Source organism: Misgurnus anguillicaudatus, chromosome 1, assembly GCF_027580225.2.
Source record: "Misgurnus anguillicaudatus chromosome 1, ASM2758022v2, whole genome shotgun sequence".
NCBI lineage: Eukaryota > Metazoa > Chordata > Actinopteri > Cypriniformes > Cobitidae > Misgurnus > Misgurnus anguillicaudatus.
The window spans coordinates 24820071-24829591 of record NC_073337.2 but is presented as its reverse complement, the minus strand read 5'-3'; the positions used below and the strand labels follow the sequence as shown (position 1 = coordinate 24829591).

General features: G+C 42.9%; 1 pseudogene; it reads right to left on the bottom strand.

The window, feature by feature from the left end:
• Positions 1-4088: 4088 nt before the first annotated feature.
• LOC129432031 (plexin-B2-like) overlaps positions 4089-9521 on the bottom strand; it is a 56201-nt pseudogene continuing 50768 nt past the window's right edge.

Sequence of the window (9521 nt, the reverse complement as noted above, 5' to 3'; positions counted from 1 at the left end):
ATACATGAATGTGTGTGTATTTATATATACATAATAATTACACACAGCACAAAGTCATATGTTATGCAAAAAATTACTTTTATTTTGTATGAGATTAATCTAGATTAATCTATGCCCAGCTCATATATATATATATATATATATATATATATATATATATATATATATATATATATATATATATATATATATATATATATATATATATATATATATATATATATATATATATGACAGACATTTTGTCAAAAGACACTTAGAGCAGTGGTTCTCAAACTGCCCCAGTTTTATGACATTTTATAAAATACATTAATTTGTCATAAATTATGTGTAATTAAAGCTCAGAAAAATAAGGCTACTAACCAACAACAATACGTAATTTCATATTTATAAAAAAAATTAAGAGGTTTTTTAATGTCATACATTTTTTTGTGGGGGGTCAAGGTAGCCTTTGGAGGGGCCGCACACCGAAAAAAATTTTTTTGCACCACAGTATACATTTTATGTACGCTGGGATCAAACCCAGTTTTGTTGTCCTTTATGCAGGTTCCTATAGCTCACCAGCAACTCCAAAGTTCAATGTAAATAATACATTAATGCATCTTATCCAAAACAAGCAATTTACAAGTTATTGCAAATACTTTCTTCGGCCGTAGCTCCTTCCAGTTTGCAGCTGCGTACGACTGGAATAAGTTACTAAAGACTCTGAAACTTGAGAACACCATCTCTCTCCCCTTTTTTAAAGCACGAGTCACGACTATCAGAGCCATTTGTTGCACATGCTGACTGACCTATTACTAAATTATAAAACTTACCTCTGCTTGCAATGTCTCGTACATTATCTTATGGGTTGTATGCTACTTGCACAATTATGCCTAGTATTATATGCTACTTATGTAGTTGCCTGTTATTTTTAAAATAATAACTAGATACTTTTATTATAGATTATGATGCATTAGTTGTTATCTATTGATATTGTTTATTCTATTGCCCAGAAATAGACAAAAAAGACAAAAACGGTGCGTATTTTTTATAGTAGAGCCTATGCATTTTATCAGTATGTGCCCACAAAGCAATTTTTCATTTAAAAGCATAAGCGGCGTTTGGGGGGCAGGGGGACAATTGTGAGCTATTAATGAAATAGAAGTATGAAAATTCATATTTTATTTGTCTAATGTTATTATTTTAATAGGTAGACTGAGTACATTTATTTAAAGCATATTTAACAATTGTGAAGTCTCTCGCTATATCAAAGTATTGCAGTTTGTTTTATTTGTCTATATCCTAGAATCGCAGCTGGACACATCCTTCTACAAGGTAGGCAGCAGTAAACGTGATGTATAATGCCAAACATGCAACATCAGTGGGCACACAGTACGAGGAGTCAGACTGGCAAAAGTATGTAACATATGAGGTAGGTATTTAGCTAGTGATACCACTACCAGTCTTAAATGTATAACTGATGATGACAAAGTCTTCTTTCTCTACATAATCATAGGAACCCAGGCAGTAGCGTCGTTTTACAATGTTTCCATCACCATCATCAGTGGATGCCTTCTGTAGCCTGATTCTCAGATTTGCAGCAAAAATTTGATTTCCCCATTTATTGGAATGCTGTGCATGTATTTAAGTATTTTAGTAACTGTGTTATATAAAGTAGTATTTGTTAGGATTTTCAGAGATGAACCCAAGCGCAGACGTAGATGAACAATAAACACTTTATTAAATATAAAACAAGAAAGCAAAACCCACGATGGGCAAACAACAACAATAAACTGAACAAAAGACAGGATTAACACAGGACTAAACTAACTAGACTAAACTACAAAGACTAAAAACAAGCAACTGGACTATGACTAAAATACACAAAACAAACTTCAGGGTACTTACAATAACAGGACAAAATGGACCAGTACAAGACACCAAACACAAGGACTTTAAATAGGGAGAAAATAATGAGGCACAGCTGAAATGAATGACAAGTAAGGGAGTGGGTAAAAGTGATGAGATCCAGGAAATGCATGGTCAGAATAAACCAATACAAAAGCCACGCATCTCCCACATGAAACAGTGGCTATGTTTACATGCACAAAATTTTGTCAATCCGATTGAATTTAATACAATTGAAGGTTACGACGATACAGTTTACATGCACCGTAAACACTGCAATCTGATTTACATGTTCGTTTACATGTACATTCTATAAAATCCGAACCGAACATCTCCGCAAGCACACAGCCACGGTTGCCAGATTCGCGTATCAGAACCATCCCAAATGGACATTCAAAACTAACCTAAAAGCATCCCAAATATCAATAACTAATGAACGAAATACTTTCATCTTTAACCCGCAGAACAGTTTAGCTCAAATCAAAACTCGAAACAAAGCAGAGGACTTGGCAACGCCTCGCTCTCGTCGAGTTCACGCTTCATCTCGGGATTAAAGTCAAAGCGGAGTTGGAGAAAGTTGTTCTTAAGAAGTTTTCAGATATAGGTTATGAAAACAGACTTTTCAAAAGGCACAAAGCTATTTTATTGCTTTAAGTAGTCTAAGGGGGTTTTCACACCTGCCTTGTTTAGTTCGATTGAATCGTACCAGAGTTCGATTGCTCAGTTGGTGCAGTTCGTTTGGGCAGGTGAGAATGCAGCAATCGAACTCTGGTGCGCACCAGAAGCGGACCAAACAAGCGGACCGAGACCAGCTTGCAGAGGTGGTCTCAGTACGCTTTCAAACGAACTCTAGAGCGGTTCGTTTGTGGTGAGAACACGATCCGAGATCGAACCGACCTAACTGCAAAAGTACTGCGCATTTTGGACTAAACCAGCTGCCGTAGTCAACTGTGCAGTGCATTATCGGATGAGGAAGTGTTTTTTGATCGTCTCTATTAGCAATTATTAGCACAATGACAAATCGCGGACATACCTGGAGTTGCGAGGAGGTGCGGGCGGAGCCTCGGAAATTTTTTGTCTTCTCCGTTTGTAGTGCATTAAACCGTTGTTTTCAAGCCGCATCCGCGATTCATTCTGAACAGTTTGTCTAGAGTGCTGTATACAAACTATGTATAACAACCACGGAGGCATATTTACAGCGCACTGCCGTCTGTCCATGGTGTCTGCTGTATTATCCTTCTTTTGTTTACTTCCAGGGGTTCCCCGCACGTTGATTCTGACCAATCGTGAAGCCGTTTAGGAAATACGTTCAAATACATGTGACCAATGAGTGATGTTGATCTTATCACATGACATAATTTTGGTTCGTTTCAATTGGTACGGATCAGAGCAATCAGTGTGGTGTGAAATGGAACCAAATCTGCTAAAACAGTTACAATGTATCATTTTTTCCGGACCAAATGAACCGAATTACAGATGTGAAAACGCCCTAATGTTTTAAAAGTAAACATAAACGCGGCAGAATGTACATCGCGTGACCCCAGTAACCTTACCTTAATAATGCGTGATGCCACTGCCTTGCTATTGCGTGTCTGTGATGAGAATTATGTGATAAAGGAGTTTAATATAAGACAGCAACTTATTTGGTTGCATGAAAACGTACCTACTGTACTGTCAGAACCCTGCCATGCTGAACTAGATCTAAATACAAAACAGGAATCTGGCAGGATCCTGACAAGTATTTACATTTACAATAAATGTATTGCTTGTTTATATTTTTACAGGTTGTACCTTGCGGCCATCCATTACAATGAAATGCAGGTGACCAAGCAGTAACAAAAGCAGGAGAGGGAAAGTACAAGGTTATGTTCCCAAAGTCTAAAAGGGGGGAAATACATTACAAGGCCAGTAAAAACACAAGTGACATACTGTAAGCATTAATACTTTTATTTCCAATATATTCACAAAAAATACTTAAAAACAGTTTTTACAGTTATGTGGATGACCTGATCAGGCTTGTGTTTGAGGATAAGCTGAAGGAAATCCCGATTGCAATGGACCTACAACACAGTTTGAGAGACCTTCAAAGGATGACGTGATTGGATGCCATCTCACACGCTTCAGTGTTTCCTGCTGAAAAAAAAACCAATAAAACCATTACAGAATATTCTAATGGTTTCCATTAAAATACCAATAGGAACCATTAGCTTTTTCCATTAAAATCACTACACTGTAGTGTGTTTGGGCCATATTCCATTAGAACCAATACATAGAACCAATATAACCAATACATTCCATTAGAGACCAACAAAGACCTGTGAGGATTAGCAGGACAGATGAACCCAAATGCAGACGGTGTCGGGGAAAAACAGAAAACACTTTATTTATAACACTAACAAAACAAAGACCCACGAGGGGGTACACCACATGAAACACTAAACACTAAACAGATACACTAAACTTGACAAGATCCTTGGTATGAATTACCACACGAAACACAGGAACAGAACAAAATGAACCTGCACAGAACAAAAGATACACTGACATTAAATAGAAGGAACCAAACAAGATAACGAGTGGGAACAGGTGATGGGAATAAGTAATAATTAACAATAAGCAGGAGGACGAGGGAGCGGGGACAAATGACAAGACACCGGAGGTACATGCCAAACACAAAAACAAGGCATGAACCTCCACACAAGGCCAGGGACTGCCAGAACTCTGCCACCATGACAAAATACAAATATAACAAGACTTCAAGGCAGAGTCCTGACAGTAGCCCTCCCTCAAAGGACGCCACCTGGCGTCCAAAAAGGGAACACACAAGACAAGAGAACATAATTAACATGACAAGACAAGAACACATCAGACTAAAACACATCAGACTAAAACTAAACAAGAGGTGCCAAAAACAAGATAAAATAAAACTAAATCAAACACACATAAGTCCACAGGATACTAAAACAGGAAAGTCCACGGAGGTTTGGGGCGAGGACGCAGCTGGGACTGCGCGGGCTGAATCGACCGCGCGGGATGCGCAGGACGGGTCGGCGGCACGGGCTCTGTCGCCGGCACCGGCAGTGGCTGCGCGGACTGCGCGGGCTCCGGCTCTGGCTGCGCGGACTGCGCGGGCTCCGGCTCTGGCTGCGCGGGCTCCGGCTCTGGCTGCGCGGACTGCGCGGGCTCCGGCTCTGGCTGCGCGGACTGCGCGGGCTCCGGCTCTGGCTGCGCGGACTGCGCGGGCTCCGGCTCTGGCTGCGCGGACTGCGCGGGCTCCGGCTCTGGCTGCGCGGACTGCGCGGGCTCCGGCTCTGGCTGCGCGGACTGCGCGGGCTCCGGCTCTGGCTGCGCGGACTGCGCGGGCTCCGGCTCTGGCTGCGCGGACTGCGCGGGCTCCGGCTCTGGCTGCGCGGACTGCGCGGGCTCCGGCTCTGGCTGCGCGGACTGCGCGGGCTCCGGCTCTGGCTGCGCGGACTGCGCGGGCTCCGGCTCTGGCTGCGCGGACTGCGCGGGCTCCGGCTCTGGCTGCGCGGACTGCGCGGGCTCCGGCTCTGGCTGCGCGGACTGCGCGGGCTCCGGCTCTGGCTGCGCGGACTGCGCGGGCTCCGGCTCTGGCTGCGCGGACTGCGCGGGCTCCGGCTCTGGCTGCGCGGACTGCGCGGGCTCCGGCTCTGGCTGCGCGGACTGCGCGGGCTCCGGCTCTGGCTGCGCGGACTGCGCGGGCTCCGGCTCTGGCTGCGCGGACTGCGCGGGCTCCGGCTCTGGCTGCGCGGACTGCGCGGGCTCCGGCTCTGGCTGCGCGGACTGCGCGGGCTCCGGCTCTGGCTGCGCGGACTGCGCGGGCTCCGGCTCTGGCTGCGCGGACTGCGCGGGCTCCGGCTCTGGCTGCGCGGGCTGCGCGGCCGAGAGCAGTGGAGTAGCAGGTGAGGTGTTGGACTCGGTACCGACCATCCCGTGAACTAGCGTAAACCTGGCGGCAGCCAATCCAAGAAACGGACCAAGCACAGCAGCAACCTCACTGAAAGCTGGCTCAGGCATAGCAACGGCTCTCCAGAGCTCAGCAAAGAGTGCTGAGCGTCCTCGATCAGACAGCCAGCCGGGAACAGGGTGCACTGCAATGGGCAGCAAAACAGAAACAGGCGGGACTGCAGCAGACTCCGACATCGTTGCTGGGTTTAGTAATGGCTCGTTCATTCTGTCAGGAACAAGGGGACAGATAAACCCAAAAGCAAGTTGTCGGGGGTGAACAGAAAAACACTTTAATAAATGACAAAACAAAGGCCCTCGAGGGGGCAAACAACAGTAAACAGATATAAAACACTGGACAGACTTAACATACAACTAGACTTGAAGCTGGATCAAAACACTTGACTACAACAGCAATTTTACAAAATGAACGAGCACATGACAAGAAACACAAGGGCTTTAAATAAGGGAGTAAATCAAGAGGGGAACAGGTGCAAGGGATAAAACAATCAAACCAATGAGAATGACAAGGGAGCGGGGTAAAAGAGACGAGACAAGGAAACCACGTGGCCTGATAAACACACCATGGCCACGTGTTCCCACACAGAACATGGTACTGTCAGAATCCTGTCAAATTGAACTAGACATTAAAACAAGACATGATTCTGACAGAATCCTGACAAGACCAATACACTCTAATGTGTTTTGGGCCATATTACATTAGAATCAATAAAATTCCCAATAAAACCAATAACATTTCTGTGATGGTGTCTATTGTTTTTTTTAGCAGGGGGTCGTCGGAAGTCAACATACTGACCAGTCTGATCAGAAAACTCCAAGCGTATCTGGAGAACAACACATGACGGGATGATAACCGTATAGTATCGTCTTAGATAGCACCAGCTGACAAGCTGCAGCTACGCAAGCAGCCACCACTCTACCCAGTAGTACATTTAATACTAGATTACCATACAAACATCTTGAGCCATTAATGGCTACTACAATAGAAGAGCTCTCTAAATTAGTAACATCATCCAAATCATCGTCCTGTATATTAGACCCCGTTCTCACAAAATTACTGAAAGAGGTATTCCCTGTAATGTCAGACCCAGTATTAAATATCGTCAACTCTTTACTAAAACTAGGTTACGTTCCAACAGCCTTCAAACTAGCAGTTTTCAGACCGCTCATTAAAAAAACCACACCTTAAAAACTTTAGACCAATCTCAAATCTACCTTTTTTTTTTTAAATATTAGAAAAGGTAGTGGCAAGTCAGCTATGTGCATTCTTAGTGAATAATAGTACGTATGAAAAGTTCCAATCAGGATTCAGGCACCATAGCACAGAGACAGCACTGCTTAGAGTTACAAATGACCTCCTTTTAATATCCGATCGTGGTGAAATCTCAATTCTTATATTAGTAGACCTTAGTGCAGCCTTTGACACAAGGTGAAAGAAGGTGAAACATGTCTGTAAACCGGAAGCTTGAAGCGTAACTCCCACTGGTGCTTGTCATCAGCATGACACAAGCTGACTAACCATTGTGTTTGACCTGTTGACTAAATTACATTTAATGTTAAATATTTGTTTGGCTATAGTCAGATATGTCTCATATAATCCAAGTAGAGTAGTCAATAAAGATATATGCATATTCATCCATGGATGCCTCCTGAGTTCTGATTAAATTCAAAGTCACTTTAACTTTCGATCAATGCTACCTCATGCTCAACGTTTCTTAGAATTAACTTGCAATTATGGATATATTCACTGGACGAATTGATCAATTAATTATCATTAATTATCAATTAATTATCGCTATACCAATAACAGTTGAGTAGGCCATTTGACCAATCCGAGTACACTCGACATTTTGGGAGGCGGAGACAGGAATTAAATCCGATCGTTTTACACACAGGGCAAAAGTTTTAATAACATATATGTACTATGGGAGACCAATATGTAAGGAATAATTGACGACAGGCCATTGAATTATAGGAAAATAATGCACACCCAAGGTGCAATGCGGCACAACACAAAGCGGAGGGCCGTTACACCACAGGTGTGCATTATTTTCAAATAATTCAAAGGACCGGAGTCAATTATTCCTCTTATACCACGGTTACCACAAACATTGCTCTGGTGCCTATTTTTAAGACATTTGACAAGTTAGGTGTGCGGTTATCAGAAATTAATGCATATCCACGGAACATTTCTCAGCCAATCAGAATACAGCATTCAACAGTCCCGTGGTATAAATTAAAATAACGTGCTAATTATTACCATAATAGGTGCTCTTTTAATTACCTGTAGCAATATATTGACATGGCAATGAAGAGCATCATGGGAATGAGGACAGCTGGAATTATGATGTACAGAGGAACCTCGTACTTCCTCTTAATGCGCACGGAGCCCACTTTCCACTCTCTGTGTCCAAACTTTATCTGCAAAAGACATGAAGCATTAAATTAAAGAAAAAAATTGAAGTCTGAAGCAAAATCTTGGAGATAATAAAATGCTTTCTAACCAAGAGATCCATGGCCTCCAAGCTGGTGTCTCTGCGATGGCGACTGGAGGTGGATTTAGGAGGCCTGGGGGGGGGATTTAGGAGGCCTGGAGGGGGCAACGAGGGACAGCTTATCATATTCCAAGATTGTTACAACGCAAGGCTCGTCGCCCACAAACGCCTGGGCCTCTTGGGCAGTCATGGCTCTGTTAAAACCATGTCCCTGAAAGAAAACAGAGAGAAAGTATTTTGCAAAAAGCAGTTACTCAAACCAAAAAGTACACAAAGACAACTTTGTAACATGTACTAAATAAAACCAGGCATGCATACGATCAACTTAAAAACTTACATTGTCACATATCACACATTTTAGTTTACCTCAAATGACAAAGATTGTATAGATTACACTACAATTGTGTAAGTGACCAATAAAACTTTTGTACTTATAGTAGAAAAATTTACAGTAACATTGATGCTGGTGCCTTCTGTGATGATTTTATCCCCCATGTCAGTGAAAGTGGGATCAGGGTGGTAAACGAAGTTCGTTAGGACCTCCTCCAGGTTGTCCAGCTTGATGATTATTTTTAAGGGCTGGTCTTCGTAATCCTTTGGCACTGTTGGAGACAGGAACTCCAGAATCGTCTCGTTCTTTCTGCTAAACTCCTGAACAAACTGTGGGATTTAAAAGTACATTTTAGTAGTCTAAGCACACAGCGATAAAAACAAAGATGATGAAGAAAAGTGAAACTGAAGAACACAATCAAAAGAAGAATAAGCAAGCGCTGACATTTCTCAACATTTGATGACAGAATAAAAGTGATTTATTCAGATATAAGGATAATTTTGAAGATAAGGAGCTCTCTCCTACCTTAACATTGGTCGGCTCGCCGGTCGAATCGTCAGAAGAGGGCAGCACCAGCATGGTGGCTCTCTGCACTTGACCAAATCCTGATCCCTCCACCGTGATCTTACGGCCTCCACTGAGAACCCACAAACCGACATAGACGTGTGACGCATACGGGTGTTGTATACGATCACCTATTCGTTCAATAGCTTAAAATGGGACTCACCAAAGAAAGCTAGACTGTGGATATAACTTTGTAATTTTGGGATTGGCCGAGTATTCGAATCCGTTTTTAACTTCTTTAACGGTCACCTTGC